The 25,723-nt window shown below is 33.7% G+C and overlaps 1 pseudogene; it reads right to left on the bottom strand.

Moving 5' to 3' along the window:
• Positions 1-25,723, bottom strand: part of LOC105859462 (transcription factor Dp-1 pseudogene) — an 85,483-nt pseudogene that overhangs the window by 51,471 nt on the left and 8,289 nt on the right.

Here is a 25,723-nt window from a genome sequence, read left to right as displayed (position 1 = left end):
AGAAAAAATCTGCTTAGGCCATATATCTCTACCTCAGTTGAACTTTCTGATTTTCTCCATGAGTCTAGGAAAGTTGATTTTTTATAATATTGTCATAGAGACCATTTATTGCATCATTGGGTATTCGTGGAGTACTTCAGCTTCTAGCACTGCAGGTCCCCAAAATTACAAATCACTATAGCTACAATGGAGTACCTGCAAAACATTCGGCCTGCTTAATTATGTTACTCCTTTTCATCTAATAGAATATAGATAATTTTATAATAGTCTGAAGAATATAAAGCTTTTCTTATCACTAGAAGTCATCCAAGAAAGCCACTTTTGTCTATGGCAGAGTTTTAACTGATCACATGGGCATGCAAAAGGAAAAAGCAGCAAGTTTATGCTCAATTAAAAGTTAGAGAGAAAATAGAGAAAGGAGAATATGACTTCATTTTCTCATTTGCCTATTGTTGAACTCTTTGATAATATAATTCTTATATTGTCTATCTCTTCTCTTTCACACGGTATTTTTATTTCTTCCTTCAATTTCTACTTCCTTTTTGCTTTGTATTTTTCAGCCTGGAAAAAAAGTTTTCCTCATGAAGAGTTAAACACAGGAGAAAAATGAAGGGAAAGACTTTAGAAACAAAACAAGCTGTAAATAAATTGAATAAAATCCAGAGGAGAAGGAAAGTATTTGCAAGCGGGGTTAGAGTAGAGAATATCATCTACTCAGATAAAGCATAATGAAAGAGATTATAAAATAATTGGCAAGGTTAAAACTTGAAAGATGCTCACAGAATGTGGATTTCAAAAGTAAATGGAAGTCTTGGGATATGAACATGAATATAGCAGACAAAGCCAAGGTTTAAAAGCAGTTTAATACTGTCAGCAGTGTCTTGAGGAGACTATGTCTGCAAGTGTTTAGCATCCAAGCTTCCAATTCTCAGACAGAAATTTCATCTTAATTCATGGCCAGTCATCATATCCATGCCATTGCATTTTTCTTAATTTTAAATAAATGACCATACCACAGGAAGTTACATATTAGACTATATAGTAAATAGATAACATATAATAGGATAGATACATAGATAAATTGTATGACACACACATGTTCATTACATAGTATTAATTATACCATGTTATGTTTAGGAAGAAGTTGTGTAATTATTATATAAATACAAGTTTTTAATATTTTAAATGCCTCATATTTTTTAAATACCATGCTCATTAAATTATCTAACCTGGTGTGCTTATTTGTTTGTTTGTTTTTCTATTTGAAATTCATAATTAAGTTTAGACAAGAAGCTTTAACTTGATAGACATAAGAATATGATTTCATTTTATACATTTTTATGATATTTATGAATACTTTACTAAATATATATAATTTTAGTAAATATATAGAAATATTTCCTTTATGAGAATTACACATATGCCATGGCAAAATTTTAACTTCTTGAAATTATCAAATACATTGAATTTGAAACTATAGTTTATAATATTTAAGGTCTTTTAATTTATTCTTTCTCTTTTGCTTACTCATAAACATCACTGAAACAATTCTCTTCTTTCTCAGTATTTATTTTCAAAATTTTCCTTCTCTTTTTCTCATCCTAAAATTTTCAGTCCCTCATTGAAAAGCTTTCTTCACTTGACTTCTAAGACATACACTGCTTGTTTTAAATTTTTTTCCCCTCCTAGACTTCTATCCTTTTAACTTTGGTATTCCCTAATACCCCATACTCAGAATTCTCCTCTTTTCTATTTACATTTACAAGCTTGATTATTTTCTGTATGATCCAGGGCCAGGTTCCAAACTTTTTTGTGTCTTTGTTTTTCTACTATAAAATGGGGTAAATGTACTAATCTTATGTAATTCTGCAGACTAAGAAATTTAATGCACATTTCAAAAAATGCTTAGATTAGACTCTGGTTCACCTATCATGAACCATGTATATCTTCTGCTGTTACTATTGACTCATTTGCCATCCAGTCTTATGGTTTTAAACCTCTCTTATAGATCTACCATTCCCAAATTTGTGTCTCCAACTCAGACCTCACCCCAACTCTAGAATCACATATGTAGGTTCATGGTCAATAGTTTCATTTGGGTGTCTGAAGAGCATCTCAGAAATCATAAGTTCACAACAGAGCTCATACATTTCCCTGCTAAACATATTCCTAATTTAGTCTTTCTTACTTAATTGCAACTGCACCTTTATAGTTGTTCATACCAAAAATCTTCAAGTCATTCTTACTCTTCTCTTTCCATTAAATTCTACAACCAATCCATCAGCAAATCCAACCAGATTTACCTTAAAATTATATTCAGAATTCCACCTCTTCTTACCACTTGTGCTGCCACTACACTGGTCCACAACACCACCACAACTACTATGGTGATTTATTCTAATAGTTTTCTTTTTCTTTTCTTTTTTTTTTTTTTTTTTTTGAGACAGAGTCTCACTCTCTTGCCCAAGCTAGAGTGCAGTGGCGTCAGCCTAGCTCACAGCAACCTCAAACTCCTGGGCTCAAGCAATCCTCCTGCCTCAGCCTCCTGAGTAGCTGGGACTACAGGCATGCACCACCATGCCCAGCTCATTTTTTCTATATATTTTTAGTTGGCCAATTAATTTCTTTCTATTTTTAGTAAAGACAGGGGTCTCACTCTTGCTCAGGCTGGTTTCGAACTCCTGACCTTGAGCGATTGGCCCTCCTCGGCCTCCCAGAGTGCTAGTATTACAGGCATGATCCACCGTAACCGGCCTATTCTAATAGTTTTCTATTAGCAGGGATAAAGAAAAGCTTGAATTTAACATATAATTTTATTTAATTTTTATTTCACTTTATTGTATCTTGCAAAAGTATCAATCTGTGATAAAATTAGAAAAAAAGAACAAAAAATTATACCTTCGCCATAGACAATTTAAAAAGCACTGATATGAAGTATAATAAAAGGTGACAATTCATATGGGAAAATTAAGCAAGGAAGAGAATAAGGAATATGAGAGTGAGCAGGAGGAGGCTACAATCACATTTATTTTTTCCTTCAATTTTTGTTTTGAAATTTTTTTAAATACAAAAAGCTGAAAGTAGAGTTAGCACCCAGATGCCTTCAATTTTCATTTAACAATTGTTAAGATTTTACCCACTTGTCTTATATTTATCTATAAATAAACATAAGCATCATTTTCCTGTAAGTATAAAAATAAGTTTCAGATTTCATGTCACATAAAACACTCAGCGTGCATCTCTAAAAAATGAGGACAATCTTTTCAAAGCCACAATGCCATTACCACACCTAAAATAATTGTTAATAATCTCATAATGCCATTTATTATTAACTGTTTTGGCAACTTCCAAAAATCAATGTATGGAAAAAAAGTGATATATTATTTCTACAATCCTGGATCAGAAGGAGATCTAAAATTTGGAGGGAATCTTGCTATGACACTATGGAATTCCATTTTAAAAGTCTTCATTTTTTTTTACATTTGGTAAGATGAATTGACTTAAAATAAATATGTTTAACTGCAATGGTAAATTTTTGGAAGGAACTTTTCAAATGTGTATAGGCTGCTAAATTCTTTTATTGTATCCCTATTATTTAAAATCCTATGTATTAATATAAGATTTTTCTACCCAATGCATTTTATCCATACCTTTCTACCAATATGTAAATCTTCAGATCACCTCAGAAAATTCACACAAATATGAGAAATCTTGTCAAATTATACAAAAGAGGTTTTCACATATAGGTATAGAACAATTATGCTCCCTAATATTCTTAAACCATTTCTTTAAATCCTATCCTAAAATGATTGTAAATATAATTAATAAAGGCAAATAATTCTCATTTCAAAGCTAAATGGATATTTCAGAACATTCATGCATCCTTCTGATTTTAGGCAGTCTATATTGAAAATGTGTAAAAGTTTCCCAGAAAATCAATTTCATTCTATATTTGGTATTACTTTGTACATTTTTACGAAAAATGACATATGCATTTAAAAAAATCTATTGGTGTGGACATGGTGGGTTTTTCTCCTGTCATAGAAAAAAAACAGAGTATCTAAAACATTTTGCCCTGTTCATATATCTACAGATATTCTGTCTTCTCAGCTACAGATAGAGTTGAGAAGAATGTAGATAATAATTGAGAAGTCAATATATTTTTCCAGATTAAACTAGGGTAAATTCAGAAAAAATAAATGTCTTTATACAGGTATAATTTAGAACTTAAGATTTATGTGAATAATTTATGTGCCAAAATAATCATGCAGATGTTCAAGAAATTGTTTACTAATTTGGTCATTTATATTTTACAAAGGAACATAATCTTAATTTTTTAGATTGATTACATTTAGAATTTTTCAGCATCTGAGTGCTTTCTGAATGAGGAACTCTTAATTTGAAAGATTGTTGGCAGAAACTGACTCAAGTACATCAGCTCATGCACAATATGTTGTTCCTTCTCTGGAACTGTACATATTGTTTTTCTTCCTCTTGTGGATGTTTATTTGAAGGATGAATAGGTCACTCTTAGCAGGAGAGCTCGTCATGTGACTGCCAGATACTGAAGACAGATGAGTCAGTTCCACACAGACTACAAATTATGCATGCTGGATAAATCTATATTCATATTTGCATTTGACCTAAGCCTCAACTTTAAAAATAGATTTAACAGAAATTATACGGAAATTCAAAAATTGTTTTGCTGGGAAGCAAACAAGTTATGCAACACAATTTAAAAAAAGAATGTTCCCTCTGCTAGAAAGCGATCACATTAGCAATGAAATACTATATGTCAGTCTGAGCTTAAGCCCAAATTCAAGAACATATTGTACAAAAAACTTCTGAAATCTATTTATCTGCTGTGTGATTGATAGCTAGTGCTGCAGCTCGGAGACCTTAGGGCGGTACTGACTCCCCATCATTTGTCATTATAGAATATTCTTTGTATGGAGAGTTGTGTCTTTTCCACAGCCAGTGGAAAATAGCTTACGTGGGTGGGTGCTAGTTAGAGTGTAAGAACATGGGCCGAGTGGCTGAGGAGCTGGTTTCAAATCTTGGCTTGGCCACTTAGTCAATTACATGTACAAATTATACCTGCCTTAGGTTACTTGTCTGTAAGACAGCTAATAATGACACTTGTTTTATAGGGCAAAGCTAAAGTGTGATTTACCTGATATGATCTTTTAAAGCAGCAGCCCCCAACCTTATTGTCACCAAGGACAGGTTTCATGGAAGACAGTTTTTCCATGGACCGGGGTAGGGATGGGTTGAATGGTGTTGAGATGATTCAAGTGTATTACATATATTGTGTACTTTATATCTGTTATTATTACATTGTGATATATAATGAAATAATGATACAACTCACCATAATGAAGAATCAGTGGGAGTCCTGAGCTTGTTTTCCTGCAACTAGACAGTCCCATCTGGGGGTGATGGGAGACAGTGACACCCAAAGTGTGTTGCTATGTCCAGTCTACTCTGTACTCTCCTTTTGGTTGCTGTCACTGCAGAAAACACTGCTTTACAAAGATAGGATGTTGGAAGTGGAAGCAGGCTTTTCAGTGCTTTTGTGGCAATCTCAGGATATCCCACTTTGACTTTAATCCAGAACATGTAGAGATTTGAAGTTGCCTCAAACATACTTTTAAAGCCACCATCATTTGCTGTCTCAAGCAATTGATCCTTTTCTAGCGTGGACAAAGTTGATTCACCTGTCTTATTCAAAAATGGGTCACAGATCCATTCCTTCCCATTTTGGGGGTCCTTTGCGGTTGGGAAGTAATGCTCAAACTCTTTTGAAAACTGAGACAGGTGTCCATGCACCAGCTGGAAGAAAGAAGGCCCTGCCTCAGTCTCTTTCAAAATCTCTGCTAATGTTTGAAACATGTCAAAAATCTCAATGTTCACTTATCGTTGCCACAATTCCAGTTTGGCTTCGAATGCAGCCACTTTATCTGCCAAACACAGTTGAACACAGTTGTCGCTCTCCCCTGAGGTGAGAGATTGAGTTCATTCAGCAGGTTGAATGTGTCACACAAGTGAGCAAGTTCTGCTACCATTCTGTGTCACTGAAATGTGCTGCCAGTGGTGACTGTTTTTCTAAAAGAAATCTCTGGAGTAGCTCTCGTAACTCAAAAACCGTGGCTGATGATCTACCTTTAGGAAGCCATCTCACTCCTGTGTATAAGAGAAGATGTGTGTGCTCTGCATCCTTCTCCTCACACAGCTGCACAAACAGATGTGAGTTAAGGGCATGTGCTTAAATGTGGTTGATAATTTTCATCACATCCTGTAAAACGTTGTTTAGTTCAGGTGACATTTTGTGGCTAGCCAGCAATTTTGCTATGGATGACACAGTGCATAGACTCACATTCAGAAGCGACTTCCTTGACCCAAGTGGGGAAACCAGAAAGCCGTCTGTCCAGTCATGACAGCTGCTCTGTCTGTGCACATACTGACACAAAATGACCAATTCAGTTTTCCTGATATGTAATCATTCAAAGGCTTGGATAGTTTTGCAGCTGTGATGTTGGTTGGAAACAAAAGTGCACATAACATATCCTCATGCGCATCCTCCAGAAAAATATCTCCCACAAAAACAAGCATGTTGCCTTGTTGTCAACATCCATAAACTCATCAACCTGGATTATGTACTATGGTGACTCATCAATCCTCTCTAATGATTGTTCCTCAATATCCTCTTGATTGCTATTTGATCAATTCATCTAGTTATAGTGCTAGCTGAAAGAGGAACATGTGCCACCTTTTGAACTACAAGGTTCTATAACATAGAATAACATATAAATTCCATGTGTTCTTGAGAAGAATGTGAATTTCTAAATTAGATCTGAGATCCTATATTTGCCCTGTAAGTCAAGCTCATTACTAATGTTATTTAAGGTACCTGTACCCACAAGAGGCATAATCAATCTGCTACTTGTAAAGAGGTCTTGAAATTTCCCATAATATTGGTGAATTTAAAACTTCTAGTAATTGTTTTAATTTTTGTTTTATAAGTATTTGATGCTCTGCTTTTGTGGTGACTAATTTAAAATTGTTTCTTCCCAAAGAATTATATTTTTAATGCAAGCAATTACTGTCTTCATATTTATAATAGTTTTTCCTTCTAGTCTATTTTACTCAATCTTTTTTTATTTAATATAATTTTCACTTATTGATTATAATGAATTCCTTTACTTAAAATTTTTGTGCCTATGAGGTGTTTTTCAAGTAATAAATGTATAGATACAGTTTGTATAATTCTTTCTAAATCATTTTTTAATTGGTGAATTAAGTTTATTTGTGCTTCCTGTAATTACTGATATATTTGAATTTATATTAATATACTGTCTTGTTCTTGCTATTTATTCTGCATTTTTCATACTCTTTACCCTTACCTTAGTCTATTTCTACTGTTTTGGGGTTGATCATTCTTCTCCCTCTAGTGTTTTAGACATCATACTTTGTATTTTAATTGTTAAAATCAAATATTTAATATTTATATTATTTTAACAAAGTTTACAGTTAATATATTCTATGCTTTTTGTGAATAATACTAACACCTTTAGAAATCTTTAACCTCAGTTTACTCTCATGCCTCTTGGATACTATTACAAGACAGTGTTTTGGTTCTACTTTATTTTTACCTACAAATTGAAAGTTTAGATTCTTGTTTTATTTAGTTAAACTTTGTTTAGTTTTACCCACAAGTTTACTTTTTTTCCTTTTTTTCACTAACTGATCCTGTTACATCTTAGTCCTTCCTCCTTCCTTCTGGATTTAATTTCCTCCATCCAAAGTAAATTCTTTGGAAGTTCCTACATAAGAGTCTTTTAGTAAAAAAATCTCTTTTTTTTTTTGTTTGCCTGACATGAACATGTCTTTGTTTTATCTATATTCTTAAATTATTTTATACATGATTATAAAAATTCTGTTGACAGATATTTCCATGTCATTACTTTTAGTATATGATTTTGCATTTCTGGCTATTACTGTTGTTTTAGATGTGTGCTGTCAGTCTAAAAAAAATGTGGGGGGAGTGATTTTCTAATCATATGTAAATATTATTTTTATCTTTGTGAGTTTTAAAGTTTTGCTAAGATTTATCTAAACAGGGACTTTTCAAAAATTTATTTATTGTTTTGAAAATTACTAGGAATATATAGTGAATAAATTTAAACCTTAGACTTGCATGAAGATATGCTGGTTTTGATTAAAAATATGAGATCACTATTTTTACCTCACTTTGAAGTTAGGTTATAATTGATAATACTTTGTGTCTCGCTATGTGGTTTTCTGTTTGTTTGTTTTTCCTATTCCACCATTAGATTAAGGGAACTGCACTTTGAATATTGCTGTTTTATGTAGGAGTCTTAGTTACAGTTTCCCAGCTTGCCTGGTTGCTCTCCTTCTATAGAACTCTTAATACTCAAATCTTTTGTTTCCAAGATTGGCAGAAGTAGGGTCTGATTATCCATTTTATTTTCTGCTCTCTCTTCATTTCTGACTCCTAGCGATTTGTGTGTTCTGAAGGTTATTTATTGCATTTTACCCATGATTTCTAGGTGCTGTTTCCCCAGATGATTTTCAGGGTATATATTTTAGTATATAGTAGATAATTTGATTTTATTAAGATAGCATGCAAATGTCTTTCTTGTCTCATCTCAGGTAATGAATTTAGCTTTTTATAGTGCTTTTATGCCATTTTTTTCCTTTTCCCTAACACTTCTAACCTAACTTCACCTCAAAAAAAAAAAAAAAAAAAAAGAACTTGTATAAGGATGCTTGTAAAGAATTTCAAAGGAAGTAAAATGGTAAGAAATGCTTACACAGAAAACACACAATGAAGGCTTAGCCTATGTGTCACCTGCACAATGGGACTTATTAAATACTACTTAATAACTACAACTAAATCAATTTGTCACTCAATCAATTACATTGAATTTCAGACTGTAAGAGATAGATTTATGTTAAGATTTATATGATGAGAGAGCTATCATCTGGGAATAAAAAGAAATATTCTTACTCCGAACATAATTCTTAAAACATGCATTCTGATTGAATTTCCTTTAAGATTCTAGAATTTCTAGTACAGTTTTTGGTTTAAATAATACTTGAGTTTTTAAAAGGTAAAATAAAAAAGGTAATGTATTTTTAAAAATTATAAATTATATATTTTTACATTTATATTTTATAAATTATAATGTGCTTATAGAAACCTGATAATGGTATAAAAATTACAAAATTATAAATACTGAAGTTCTTCATTTTTTTCCTATATTTACTGAGTAACTTTAATTCTCATAATTTCATTTGGTTATGGTAGGTGTTGAATTAAAAGCAAATGATTCAAAAATATATTTTTGTCATTGAAAACATATATTTGTCAATTTCATGGTTCATTTTATAGAGAATAAAGGAGACATTAAAGTTAGCAGAAATTAGTCACAAGTTCTGAAACTAGACAAAAGACTAACATGGAAAACATTTAAAAAATAATATTCAGCCTTAAAATAAGGAAAAAAATTTTAATTTTATGCAAAGACTTTTATATACAAATAATTACAATTTCAGATCCATGGTAATTATCATATTATTATGATGGTATTAGGTTGGTGCAAAAGTAATAGCAGTTTTAGACCATGAATTTTAAATCATTATATTGATAACTATGCTCAAACATCTTTATTAATCAAAATGGGAACCATTACAAGTAACATATTTTTGACAATGAGAAATAAGTTTGTTTATTACTGTAGTGCAAAAATCTGTTCTTTGGGATTCAACGAACTCTTGGAAAGCATTTTCTGAATCTTGCTGGTTGTGGAAAAGTTTTCCCTGCAAAAAGTTGTCGGGATGCTTGAAGAAGTGGTCGACAGTTGGCCAGAGGTCAGATGAATATGGCGGATGAGGCAAAACTTCGTAGCCCAATTTGTTCAACTTTTGAAGCTTTGGTTGTGTAACATGCAGTCAGCCATTGTCGTGGAGAAATTGACCAATGCCAGCTGCAGACATTGCAGTTTTTGGTGCATCTCATCGATTTACTGAGCATCATTTTCAGATGTAATGGTTTTGCCAGGATTCAGAAAGCTGTAGTGGATCGGACTGGCAGCAAATCACCAAACAGTGACCATGACCGTTTGGGGTGCAAGTTTGGATTTGGGAAGTGCTTTGGAGCTTCTTCTCAGTCCAACCTCGGAGCTGGTTGTCCCTGGTTGTGGTAGAAAATCCACCTTTTGTGGCATGTCACAATCCAATTGAGAAATGGGTCGTGCTGTGTACAAAAAAAGAAGGTGACACTTCAAAATGACAATTTTTTTGATTTTCAGTCAGCTCGTGAGGCACCCACTTATCTAACTTTTTCACCTTTCCAATTTGCTTCAAATGCCAAATGAACATATAATTGTCAACTTTGAGTTCTTTGGCAACTTCTCATGTAGTTGTGTGAGGATCAGCTTCCATGATTGCTGTCAATTGGTCCTTATCAACTTCTGATGGCTGGCCACTATGCTCCTCATCTTCAAGGTTCTCATCTCATTTGCAAACTTTCTTGAACCACCACTACACTGTACATTCGTTAGCAGTTCCTGGGCCAAATGTGTCGTTGATGTTGCAAGTTGTCTGTGCTGCTTTATGACCCATTTTGAACTTGAATAAGAAAATTGCTTGAATTTGCTTTATGTCTAACATCATTTCCATAGTCTAAAATAAATATAAAATAAACCACAAGTAATAAGTCACTAGACAAAAAAAGTAAAGTGAGTAATGTGCATTAAAATGATATATAGCAAAACCACATGTATTCAATAATATATTCCAAAATCAAGTGGCAAATTTCAACAATACTAAAAATGCAATTACTTTTGCACCAACATAACATAATGAGATAGAATACAGAATTCTGGAGAGATAATGATAGATTTGTGTTTCTATAAATTCTCCTACAAAATATTAAGCAACTACAATAATACAAACAAAATATGCACAGACAGCAACCATAGTAAAACTAATGATAAGGTGTGAAGAAATGGGGTAAAAATAACCAAACACCAGTCTCACCAAGACCCTTGGGATATTAGCTTTTTTGCAACAAAAAGTGGAGGGAAAGTAAAACAGTGTCATGTGCTTTGAGAGCTAGAAATCCAAAACCACTCAAAGGTATTCATTGAACTATTTCATCAGAAAACCTAAGAATCAGTTGAAATTGGATTCTCCAGGTTTACTTTGCAGTTGAATACAAGAAACAAAGACATTTAAATGCAAGTAAAACTGATGTTGTTGAGATATTTGGGCCCTATAAACTCATGTTAATCAAAGTGAAGTTTCCCTCCAGGCAAAGACCTACACTGTGGACAGTCTCATAGCATTTCAACTAAATTGACAAGACTGGAAAAAGCCAAATGTCCATCAATTGGCACTGGTTCAATAAAGTATGACTCATTCACATAATGGAGGATTACATAGCTATAACACACAATAAAGAATAGCTACATAGACTACTCTCAAATCTTCATAGTTCACAATTATGTGAAAAAGCAAGACAAAGAAAATGTACACAGTTTGGTAATAGTTTCTAAGAAAGTAGTGAGTGGTTACAAATGCATTTGTATTTTCTTAGTTTTTAAAAAGTGAAAGTCTAAATCATAAAATGAATAATATCGTTGCTTATGAGGAGGAAAGAAAATATAGGATGAAGGAGGTGAGGGAGAGCAGCTAGACCTTATTTCTTAAATTTTATACTAAAACCATATAAACATTTTATATCACTACAAAGCATATTAAAATCAACATGAAAAGATATAAAACCAAATGAACTTAAATTTGCATTGAGTTTATGGATTAAATAGAAAGAAATTATTCCAAGTAACCCCAAAACATAGTACCTAATAGGGATATATAAACTAAGAGCAAAAAAGAACTGCAAAAAAATTCTAGAGCTATGTTTGGAAAATGTATTTTTGATAATAATGTTGATATTGCCATTTAGAAACTATTATATGTGCATTAATCTTCCAAATTCACAAGTTTCACATTCACAAATTCAACCAACCACAAATCAAAACCTGTAGATACAGAAGGCCAATTGTACTAATCATTTTATACAAGGAACATGAGCATCCTCAGGTTTTGAGATCTGCAGTGGTCCCCATGGATATGGAGGGATGACTGCATAAAATGATAAACCAAATAATTATGCAAAGTCATTAAGAACTTAGATTTTTAACCAAAGTAAAAAGAAAAATAAATATAAAATGAAAGAAGTTAGGTAAAATGCTAACATATTACATATGAACCAAAAATATCATTATGAACTTAAGATGGTCTCGTTATGTTGCCCAGGGTGGTCTCAAACTCCTTGCCTCAGAGAATCGTCTTGTCTCAGCCTCCCCAGTAGCTGGGATTACAGGCTCCAATCACCTGCCTGGTTTGATGTAAATTATCTGAAAGAAATATTTTCTCACTGTATACACTGACAAGGGAACCAATTACAGGGAACAAGAAACAGGGAAGAAAGTAGTAGTCATCAAGATTATATAACTGTAACTGGTTCCATGAGCAAACCTCAATGACACCTATAAGTTTTATTATAATCCTCTCCCTTAACTAACTACTTGGCATTTTGTATTGTTTCTCAGAAATGGTGGATTTTCTGCAAGACAAAGGGGTTGAGATTCTGAAGGGCCCTGGGCAGACTTCCTGAGGCCAAGAGGCATCACCCCCCACAACCTGCCCCCAATGCACTTAGCTTCTTGTCAGTTACACCATGACCTACTCCAAGGCATATGCCCCTTCTTTAAAAACCCATGATCTCTGCTAGTCAGAGAGATGGATTTGAGGCAGCTTTGAGGTAGCTTCTCCTGACAAGACATCTTTCCTTTTAAAAATTTTCTTTCTTCTATTGCAATCCTTGTTGTTTAATCATTGGATTTTTGTATGATGAGTAACTGGACCTAGGCTAGAACCCTCTGTGGTTTGATCACAGAACAACCACTGTGTCTCTATATGCCACAGGAACTCATGGTCTTTGGAGATATGGCTAATTCTAGTTCTGGGGCAGGAAGTAGAAAGTATGAGCTGGGACACTGGTACTATATCATAAAGCAGTAAGTCAACAAGAACTCAACAGTCTTGCCAAAGAGACTTAATCAACCGAAAGAGGCTTCCATTGATAAAATATGGGACAATTTGAACTTCAATAAAATTGCAACAGTAATGGATTAAAAGCAAATTAAATATGTTACAATTTGTAAATTCAAAAATAATCCTAAAGAATATAAACAAATGAAAACTTATTTAGAAGGGGCTATGGAACAAATTCATTATCCTCAGAACTGGTAAATACAAGGAAAGATTCAAGCATTTCTTCTGTCTTCCCTGTATGAACTGCACCTCAGGGTAACCAAATAATTGAGGATGGAAAGTTTCTCTCTATAGAAGCAATTCATCTAGTAAAAATGGAAATGATAGAGCTAGAATACCACCATTTTATAAACATATAGTGAAACACTCGAATCTTGGCAAGTATCCTCAACGGCCGGTATAACTTGCCCACACAACAAACAACTAGATACATCATATTGTTGTTAGTAAAACTACACACTACCACACGTAAAACATCCTTTCTAAAACCTCTACCTTGAATCAGATAAAACCTCTAGATCTATCTACTAGTGTTCAGGAAATATAAGAACAACAAAACATGTTGGTTTTGCTTTTGGTTTTGTTTTCCTTTAAGTGCCAGGAATACACAATCAGCAAATAATAAAAAGTGAGAAATTACAAAACTACTACAGAACCCATGGCACAACTTCTTCAAAACAATATTTGGAAATAAAAAACAGAGAGAAGGGGGAAGTTGTAGATTTAAAGAAATTTAAGGACATAGTTAGTAAACAATATTTGGATCATACTATAAACAATCCATTAAAAAATTAAATAGGAAAATTTGAATACTATCTCTTGGATAATTTTATGGTATTATTATGGAATTTTTAGGAATGACAAAATTATCATGGATATCTTTTTTCAATATGTACTTATCTTTTAGAGATGCCTAAGATCATATTTATGATATTCAATTATATGAATTCAATGATATTATGTTTGGTATTTGCTTCAAAATAGTAGAAAATAACGATGAAAGTGAATAGAGGTATAGATGTATGAAACAAAGTACTGGTCATTATTATAGCTGGGTAATGGGTTCAGAAGGTTTCATTTTACCGTTCTGTTTTTTTGTTTGTTTGTTTGCATATGTTTGAAATTTTCCATACCACAAATAAAGGCTAATCTGAAATCTTGGAATTCTTCATCTCATTCTACATAGACCTTAAGTCACAATTGTCTCCCTACATTTTCCTGGCCTTGGCGTGTCTTTACACTGCATAATTTCTCTGAGTTTAAGATTAGTGCAGGAAAAGCCATCTAGCCAATAGGTGATTGTTCCGATCACAGTTAGGAGCCAGATTCAGAACTTAATCTGTATCACCATGTCTGTGGCTCCAGCTAGAATGAAGTCTTTAGGAGGACAAAAAGCACATCTTTATTATTGTTAACATAACATCAAGGCTTACCACAGCCTGTGGAACTTTTATCTATGCAATCCATGTTGATTAAATAGAGAAAATACATCAATGTAAATGCACAATTATTTTCAAAAGGATATCTCAATAAGTTCATTTAATACCCTTTTTATTACTATAGTAGAGAACCCTAATATGTCCAATAACTTTAACTCTAACATATTTTGAAAGATTTAAACCTTATCATAACAGAAGTTGCAATTTAATTTTTTTTAAATAATAACACATTTTCTTTAAGAGAAACTATTTAACAACCTTGGCAACATGTGTTGGTCAGTGCTCACTTAGTCCACCCTAGACAAATTGAACAGTCTTGCACTAATGTCTTATTTCCTTCTGCTCAAGAAACTAATAAAATCTTTAGATAATTGATGAGACTGATAATGGGCCAGAAATTCAAGAGTTTATGTATAAATGTGTAGCTAAGAAACTTAGGGAGCTCTTACAATGAGTAAAGATGCATATATGTTGACCTCAAAAAGATATAATTTGATTTTAATTATAACTAAGAATACTGACTTTAATAAAAATATAGAGTATTATGTTTGATGAAAATGTATGTTAACCAAACAGGAGGTGAGTTACTTTCAATCATGAAAAAGGGCTTGGGTCCATGTCTTTATAATACTGAGCATATAGGATAAAGCCCTAAAGAGTCAAGATGAGTAAAAGTGTCCATTTGACAAGAATAACTCCAGATAGAAATTATGGTATCAGCTCTAAATGGCAATACTCTCAAGATCAGCCAACAGATTGTAAGAGAGAGAAATGGAGCATTTGCTGATCAGCTGACATAAGAATTTAGGTTCTCTCCACTGTTATTTTTTTTTTATTGCAATGAGTAAATCAATATCGTCCTTGCATAAATGTGCCTCGGTGTGTTTGATGAGCATGTCAGGCCCTTGAGGAATGAATCACTTCTGTATACACTGATGATAATCACATTTCTGGAACTGCCGTGGTAACTTCATCAGAGCTCTACAATACGGCATGGTCCTGCTGGAGTTGCCAATTTAACCTTCCACATAACCAATCATAATAATTTAATGTGTAGACACTGGAGCCATATCCCCTGGGTTCTAATTCTGCCTCTCTGGTTTATGAACTCTGTGGCTTCATTCAATAACCTCTCCATGCCTTATTTTGTCTATTTGTAAATTGAACTTATTAATAAATCCTATTTCATAAAATTATCAGTTATTATTATTCCTTTTACATCTATAACACCCATCACTTTCCAACCTTCATGATTAATTTAAACCAAGTCAAAAAAACATTTAATATTTTGATTACATGTAAATCATTTACTAATATAAATACCTATCAATTAACATTGCCAACAAGAATATGTATAATTTAAATATTTTTCCAGAAATATTTTTTAAAGTTGAAAAAGAACAAAAATATTGGTAAACATTTCAAGAAATTAGCTATTTAAAATTTCTACCATCTAAAGAAAAATAAGTCTCTGTATTTTAGAGAAAATTTTATATTAGATGTTAATTATTCCATGGTTATTGTGCATGCCTGTCTGAAACTTTTTAGTATAGGTATTATTACTATTATCCTCACTTTGTAAATAAAAACAGGCTTTGAGAGGTAAAGTAAGTGACCTAGTGTCACACATATTAGTAATGGCAGCTGACCAAGCTCAATACTCTCAGTGGTCAGAGCCCTTGCCCACCAGACATTTATAGCATACCACAGAGTCACTCCAGAAGAAAAAATATAGAGTTATAAGAATGTACAGCCATGCATATAACAATATTATTAATTTAGGAGCTTGGTATGCATGGATTTGTGTCTCCCTAAAACTCATATATTGAAGCCCTAAGCTCCAATGTGACTGCATTTGGAAACGGAGCCTTTAAGAGGTAATTAAGGTAACTGAGATCATAAGATTGGGGTCCTGACCCTATAGGATAAGTATCTATAGAGCGCTCTTTCCTTTTCTCCCTCTCTACCACAAATACCCCCGCCCGCTGCCCGCCATGCGAAGACACAGTGAGAAGAATGCTACCTGCAAGCACCCTCACCGGAAACCCATTCTGCCAGGCCTTGGTCTGGGACTTCTAGCTTCCAGAACTGTGAGAATATAAATGTCTGTTGTTTAAACCATCCAACCTATGGCATTTTGCCCCATGGCAGCCTGAGACAATACAGAGCTTTATTCTCATTCTCTGAAGTATCAACTCAATTTTGCACAAAATATGATGAAGAAGATGGATAGTTTCACACAGACCAAGTGCTTTCACCTTGTTTCTCATTTTCATACTAGTACTTTCTTTAGCCCATTCAACTTGCATGTCCTTTCTTATGTCCCCCGGGCCTTGAATTATTAGTTCCTGGGTAAAATTGAACAAAGGATATTACACAGGTCCAGGATTAGTCAATTTTCCCAGCCTTGGATTTCTTATTAACTATGACTATATTCCCTTTAAATATGAGTTCCTTGGAAAATCCTCCTGTTTTTATTATTTGGATGCAGTGCCTGGTGATAATAGACAGGCTATGCTTTTTTGTCTTTCCCCTGAACTAGAATTCAAATGAAGGATATGCTAAACACAGCTGTTGCTGTATATAATGACATTCAGTATGTGGATGCTGTATCCAGATTCCATTTTAAGGCAGCCATCTGTCCTTTAGCCGGCAAAATAACAGAAGATTTATACCTTAATAAAACCACACACATAAGTACGACCTACACTTCTTCATGTGCCCTCCATGCAGTTTCACACTCATTAGCAAATTTTCTTTTCGCTTTTGCTAGCTTTCAGACTGTTTAGGGTGAGAGTCTGGACCTGCTAAGCCCGAACACGAGGATTTTAACATATTATATTTGGATTCATTATGGTTTTCAAAACTCTTCATAGATTGGCATGAATGTCATGAAATTTAAAGGATTAAGAAACATTCTCTATTTTTCAAGGCCTTTACAGACTAATATTTGTTTAGCACTGAGAGTTTATAAAACCTTTTCCTTTCTTATTTAATTTAATATCCAGAACAACCTCTGGGGTTGCCGAAGGTCACACAATCCATTAAGCAAAGAAGACAAGGCCAGAAATAAAATCTTTCTCCAAATTTCTTGCCATTTTCATCGCTCCTCATAGTTATCCATTTAGCTATTCACTAAATTTTTTATATTATTTTTCTTAATTATGGTTATTGATAATGATGATCATTTATTGAATCCTTATGTAGGGTCAGCAGTCTGAAATGCTGGTTCCTGGTGTGCTCTTGGCTGAAGGTATGACCAGACACACCAAAAGCAAGGTAAGCATGAAAGGAAGTTTGTTAAGGAGGTAAAGACAGGATTATAGAGCAAGAGTGAGATATAGGCTTACACAGCTAGAGCAAGATACATTCTCCACAGATGACCAATAGACCATTTGCCATAACAAAAAGGCCTTGGTCATAGTCCTGGGGTCTTGTGTTATAGTTTCTAGATTGGGCCTTCCTGTGATTCAGATGTCACCGTGTATCTCCACTTTGATGGACAATTGGGAGTTACATGACCTGAGACTTACTGTGCATGCTGATCTCCAAAGAGCCTCTCTGAAAGCCTGTTTGGGGTTGGGTGAGTGAACTGCAATGTAGATTTAAACTAATGACATGATAGTTAGCCTTAAGTTGTCCTAGATCACCTTCCAGAATCCCATTGTACCTGTGCTTCTTGGCCCACTGGCTGGAGAATCCTCTGCATTCTTTTGCAGTTGCTTTACCAAGTTCTGATTAGCAGATTCATAGGGTGTTCCCTCCTCCCCCAATTGTAGCAATTGTTCTGGGTGCCTGGCTTTGTCCCCAGCCTCTTCCTGGCTGGAGGTCCCTGGTTATCTACCTAACACTTAGATGTGCCAGATATATTACTTATTGCTTTAAGTAAATCATTCCATTTGATTCTTATAATATATATAAGATAATGATATAATGATATAAACACTATGTCTTAAAATATCTAATACATTATAAGAAGTTAGAAAAAAATACAACTGTCTGTAGACAAAATGTATGCTCACATCTTACTCAAATACAAATAAACAGAAAAGTTTTGTTTTTCCTTTTGTGGTTAAGAAAATATTACTAAGATTTTTAAGTTAATAAAATAAAATTTTACTAAGTAAAGTTTAAAAATTCTATAAACTCAGAAGATTTGTTTGTTTGGTAATCAATTTGCTTTTGTATATTGTTAAAAGATTCTGTCTTCTTTTTTCAACCTCCTAATAACTCTCATTAATATTTGACCTTTATATTTGAGTTTCATAATTTTAAAGCTTAAATATATACAAATATTACATGGAAAAGAAACTATTTTCTATCTCTCATATAATAACATATTTCAATTAGCTAATTATTTACCCAGTAAATATTATAATTATTGAGTGTCTATCACGTGTGGGCACTGTTATGAGCACCAGAATTAAAGTAAAACCAATACAGACAAAAGACACTGCTCTATAAGAAATAACAGTGATCTAGTACCTCTGATATTTTCCTGGATAGAGCTTGAGTCCATCCTCCGAAGTGAGGTAACGTAAGATTGGAAGAATAGGTCCCACATGTACTCGCCATCAAATTGGCACTAACTGATCAACACTGTGGTGCTCAAATGGTAGTAATATTCTTCAGGGATTGAGGCATTGGGAGTGGGTAAGCTCACAACTAATGGACACGATGAGCATTGTAGAGGGGAAGAGCATGCCTCTAATACTTGCTTGGGTGAGGCAAAGTCATAAATGTAACCAAAATGTTTATACCCTCATAATATCCTGAAATTAAAAACAAAAACAAAAACAAAACCAGTCACTACCCTTGTGGAGTGTATACTCTAGTGCAGGCATCTGTTATTTTTATGCATTCCTATTCTTTTATCACTGTACAAAAAGCTGGAATATCTTTCTGTCAGTGTTCTGGTGGGTGATTTGGGTCATTTATAAACATGAGTATTCTATAATTCTGCCACTCAAAGTGTGAACCACAGATCAATAAAGGAGTGAGAGGCATGAATTGGGGTAAGGGCCTAAAAACTCTGTCAAGGCATAGGCCTAGCTAAATAGTGATAATATTTAGTCACTGTGCCCTTGTTTATTTCTGTATTATTGCTACTCTGGAGTCACATGGCTGGTGGTCATAAAGATTCTTAACTCTCTCTGTAGATAATAACACCTTTTTGAAACCTAAAGGTAGTTTCTGAGATATATTGCAGACCCCTCATTCCAGTGGATTGGCTGACCAACTCAGACCAGCAGCCCATACCAAGAAACTGACTCAACTGGAATTATGGAAGCCCAGGAAGTGAAACAATACAAGATGATTTCTTCACCCCTATAATTCCACCCTGAACCTAGCCAATTAGCAAACCCAATTGCCTAATTCTTTGCTTGCCAAACTATTCTTAAAACTGTGTCTTCCAAATTCTTAGGGAGGCAGATTTGAGAAATTCCTCCCATCTCCCCACTTAGTACTCTGTGAAATTAAACCCATTCGCCATTATAATCTTGATTACCTCAGTGTATTGGCTCTTCTCTGTGTAGCGGGCAATACAACCTGGTTGGACAGCACCAACATTATATTTAAATATTTGTTCAACAATAATGTGAAGTACAGTAGTTTCGGAATTGATAACCTATACCCTTTATGCTTTTTTTCTTTTTCTTTATTTATTTTTTGTTTGTTTTTATTTTGCACAGTGTTTGAGTGCAACATGAAATTATCTTTGAAGCTACTTGGCCATTACTAACATTTTTATGTATTTTTGGACTTGGTTTTCTAAAATTTTGCTGCAGATTTTTGTGTGTATGGTTGTGACAGATATTGGTATTAGTTTTCTGTTTTTGAACTGTATTTTTCTGGTTTTGGTCATATGGTAATGCTAGCCTGGTAAAAGGAGTGGGAAAATGTTTCCTCCTCTTCTATTTTCTGTGAGGGATCATGTAGAATTGGTATTGTTTCCTCATTATACGTTTGGCAAAATTCACCAGTAGAACCCCCTGGGCCTGGAGTTTTCTCTTTTAGAAGGTTTTCAATGAATAATAATTAGATTTATTTAATACATACAGGATTATTCAGATTATTTTTTTATCCTTGGGTGTGTTTTGAATAATTTATATATTTCAAGGAAATTTTGTGGTTTGATAGTTTATATCTTTCTAGGATTTTCTTTTCATCTAAGTTGTCAAATTTATTGCCAAGTTTTTGCTCTTAGTGTTTTGTTTTTTTTTGTAATCAATAAAGATGAACCTTCTTTTATTCATAGTATATCCTCTCTTTTTTCTCATTTTTCCTCATTATAACCTCTCTTTTTTCTTGATTAAATTGGCTAGAGGTTTATTAGTCACATTGATCTTCTTGAATAACTAACTTTTGGTTTCATTAATTTTTCCATTGTTGTTCTGTGTTCAATTTCTTAGGTTTATGTACTATGTTTTTCCATTTGCTGTAGAGATGAATCATATTTCTTTCTCTAGATTCCTAAAGATAAAGCTTATATTTATTAATTTTAGGTCTTTTTTCTTTTCTATACATTTCTTTTCTATACATTTTATACATTTAATGATATGAACTTCCCTTTAAGCACTGTTTTTGCTGTACCCCACAAATCTTTTATGAGTTTCATTTTCATTTTCATTTAGTTCAAAATATTTTTTTAATTCTCTTCAGACCTCTTCTTTGACCTATGTGTTATTTAGGAGAGTGTTGTTTCATCATAAAATATTTCTACTTATTTTTCTGTTATTGATTTATAGTTTAATTCCATTGTGGTTGGAGAACAGTTTGTGGAATTTTTAGTATTTTAAATATTTTAAGGATTTGGGGAGAACAGAGTGTTATCTGTCATGGCAAATGTTCCTTGTGAGCTTGAGATGAATGTAGTTTCTGCTGTTTGATGGTGGAAGTATTTTTATCAACCTGAATTATGTAAGGTTGGTGGTTTTGAGGTCATGATATTCTTACTAATTTCCTGTCTACTCTATTAATTACTGAGACAGAATCTTGCATTTTATACCTATAATTTTAAATTTCTCAATTCTTTTTTTCAGTTCTATCTATTCTTGCCTTATATTTTTCAAACTTCTACTCAAATATTTAAGATTATAATGTCATGTTAGAAAATTGACATAAAGTAATGTTCTACTTTACCTGATAATGTTCCTTCTTGGGATGTCTACTTTTTTAGTATGAATATAGATACTACTCTAATTTGTTTTTTATTATTTCTTGCATTGTGTAGTTTTCCTAACACTTTTGCTGTTCATATTTTTATATATTTATACATAATGTTTCCTTACAGAGAGCGTATATTTATGTCTTACATTTTTATCCCATTTGACAGGTTTTTTTGTTTTGTTTTGTTTTGTTTTGTTTTGTTTTGTTTTCTTGAGATAGTGTCTCACTTTGTTGCCCAGGCTAGAGTGAGTGCCTTGGCGTCAGCCTAGCTCACAGCAACCTCAATCTCCTGGGCTCAAGCCATCCTGCTGCCTCAGCCTACCGAGTAGCTGGGACTATAGGCATGTGCCACCATGCCTGGCTAATTTTTTGTATATATAGTTTTTAGCTGGTCAATTAATTTCTTTCTATTTTTAGTAGAGACAGGGTCTCGCTCAGGCTGGTTTCCAACTCCTGACCTCGAGTGATCCGCTTGCCTCGGCCTCCCAGAGTGCTAGGATTATAGGAGTGAGCCACCGCGCCTGGCCCCATTTGACAGTCTTTTAATATGTCTTTCTCTGGCTGCTAATGAGATGTTCATTTTGCCTTTGATTTTCGACAGTTTCAACATAATATATTTCAGTGAGTTTTTGGTATGTTTTGTTGTTGTTGTTGTTTCGTTTGTTTGTTTTCATTCTTCTTGGTATTCTGACCTTCTTGAATTTTCAAATTGGTGTTTGACATTGATTTCACAATATTCTCATATAGTATAGTTTTTTCAGCCCTTTCCATCTTTTTTCTTTCTGAGATTCCAATATGTGTATGATAGGAAATATGATATTGTTATGCAGCTTTTGCTCTTTGCTATTTTCTTCTTCCTTCTCTCTTTCACTCTCTGTTTTATTTTAAACAATTTCTATCAAACTATCTTCAATTTTACTTATTCTTCTTTTAGCCATGCTGAACCTGCTAATAAGATATTCAAAGCCATTCTTCATTTATCTTACTGTGTTTTGACTTCTAACATTTCCATTTCATTATTTCGTATAATCACCACATTGCTGAAAGTATTGCTCTGGTCTTTCATATTGAGTATCATTTCCATTAGAGCCTTTAACATATTAATGACGGATATATTGCATTCTCTTTCTGGTGATTCCAACATCTCTTCGTATATGAATCCTGTTATGATTTCTTTCACTCTTCAAAGTGTTATTTCTTATTTTTCCATTTACCTCTAAAATGTTAGTTGGCTGTCGGATATATTGTGTGGGAAATTAGAAAGTTAGGATTTTATGTTTTAAACATATCTTTTCTCCTGCTAAGTTTTTATTGTAGTAATTTGTGTTAATCTTTCAGGAGTTGAGCTGGGTTTAAAGTTTGTTGTTGTTAGGTTTCCACTGAGTGCACCTTAGAATTTAAGATAATGTAGGTAATCATATATTTCCATTATTGTTGTATATAACAATCTGTAGTTTATTCCAAATTAATCTGATATATGCAAATTTCTCTTTGTGAAGGATGTAAAAAATTATGTAAATGTATAAAATATGTTTCTGAGTGATATAGTCAGTACTTTTGGGTGAGTTAATCAAGTAGCTATGAAATTTTGTACTTATCCCAAGATATCTGAAATAATTATATTAAGCTATTATACTCTGGTAAAATAGATGCACCATAAGTTTGTTATGCTTCACTTATGATGTCATATTTTTGTCTAGTAGATAATTTTGCTACTTACAATTAATGTCCTACAAAATATTTAAATGTAAGAAAACATTTTAGAATAGCTTAGTCAACTAGGCCATGAGGCACAAAGCAAAACCTTCTTTATGTACTTAGATTGGCCAATATTTTATTTTATTTAGCTGTCCTAGAGTAATAGCCTATATCTATTATATCATTTAAAAAAATCTTACATTGATTAAAAAATAAAACATCTTTTGGAAAACATGTTTAACTATATTCTTGAATATGAAAATTATCATCTTAAGTTTATTATTCTTTCAAATGAAAAACCATTATTTTTTAATAACTATTGTTGAAGTTTTCCTAGGAGTGCTGTTATACGGTAATGGAAATTAAAAACAAATAATCCTCAGGGGTAGAATATTCAAAGAAGGAACATATTAGCATACTTCACATTTTAATTTTTCTCTGTTAAATATTGGTGATTCATGCCACTGAATCCAAATCTAGGTCAATGCCTAAAAGGTTTCAGATGTAAAAAAGACAAAAGGGAAAATAATTGAACTAATGTTTACTTAGATGCCCTAAACATCTAATTTTTATATATAATGAATGTGTTATCCAAAATAGAGCAAGGAAAGATGTAAAGAGAATTAGAGCAGATTTACATTCTCCTTCATTACTAATAACTTCTACCATGAACACCCTATGTCCTATATTTTGTATACTGCCTTTTTTTTAAAAAAAATAGCTTAGTATTGTTATGTTATGTTTTCACACTAACAATTAACAGTGTAGGCTGACTGGCAGGTATGGCAATGCCAATAAAAACACTCTGCACAATTCACATAATGCAAAGGGTTCTAGTCATGTTTTGGAGCAATAGGTCTAAGCTAAATTTTGTTTAAGTTGTTTTGAATTCCTTTATTTCCCGGATGCTTTCAAATGATAAAACTATCATCATCATCATAATTAATGATAATAGAATTTATAAGAACCCTGGAATTAAAAGAAAATCATTAGCCCTGAAGGAGCTCTAGGAATTTCACCCCAAAATATGGTGCCTTAGTATAAAGCATATTTTGAATTAAAGGCTCTTAGGGATTAACTAGCCCTTGGAAGGGGCTTTCCCTGTATCTGCATAAACCAGACTGACCTGATCAAAAGATCAAAGGGGACAATGGACTTCCTTTCCTCTCCCTGCTATCTCAATATATTGCAGAAAAAAGATCAAGAATGCAAGCAGAATGGGCCCAAATTATTTAAAACACAATGCCTCTCAAGTTAATTTACAAATCAATCTGTTTCTTCCATCCATTTGTCCTCTCTAGCACCATTTGTCACCCTTAAGCAGAATTACCTATACTCCTCATTTCCCCTCCCTGTCAAAGAGATAGTTATAAAAATATCTGAACTTCATTAGGATATTGTATAATCACTCTGTGATTTCTCTCCATGTGCATGGTATTTGTAAATAAACATTTCTCTTATTAGCCTACCTTAATTGGGCATTGATCTTTCAGAGAACTTTGGAAAGGGGAGGTCAAGTTTCCATTCATCCCCACAGCCCCAAAGTATAAAATTTCATGGATGAAATTGCATACCACTTTCTCAGCAGGGATACTTAGAGGGCAAGTCTCTATAGGGTACCGCTGATTTCACTGTCAGGTTCAGTCTGAAATGTAGATTCCTGGTTCACTCATGGCTGAAGAATGACCAGACACACCAAAGTAAGGCAAGCATGAAAATGAGGTTTATTGAGGAGAGAAAGATAGGATTATAGGCCAAGAACAAGATACAGGTTTACAGAACATAGTGCATATACCATAGATGACAATCGGACCCATTGTCCCAAAAAGGAAGAGCAAAGAGAAGGGCACAAAAAGGGGCCTGGTTATGGTCTGCAACTTGTTTAATAGTGCCCAGATTGGGACTTCCCTTAGGGTTCAGAGGTTACCATGGAACCACTTTGATTGGAAAGTTGGGAGTTGCATGACCTGTCTTAACATGCAGGCCAGTTGGTCTAGGGCAGTTCTGGACTCTATGGTACCTGTGCTGCTTGCCCCATGGGCTAGAGATCCCCCTGCATTCTTTTGCAGCTGGCATGCTAAATTCTGATTGGCAGATTAGTAGGGTATTACCTCCTCCCCAGGTATGGCAGTTGCTCAGGAGAGGCTTAGGGTGAGGTGGGGCCAAGATGGGGGCCTGGGGCCACCCTAGTTCTTCTTCCCAGGTGAGGCAATTGCATCAAGGCAACAGCACCCGCTTTCATTCCTAGGAGACCTAGAATCCCTCCATAT

Source organism: Microcebus murinus, chromosome 5, assembly GCF_040939455.1.
Source record: "Microcebus murinus isolate Inina chromosome 5, M.murinus_Inina_mat1.0, whole genome shotgun sequence".
Lineage (NCBI taxonomy): Eukaryota > Metazoa > Chordata > Mammalia > Primates > Cheirogaleidae > Microcebus > Microcebus murinus.
Note: the sequence above shows the minus strand (reverse complement) of the source record. Positions and strands in the feature narration are given on the sequence as shown.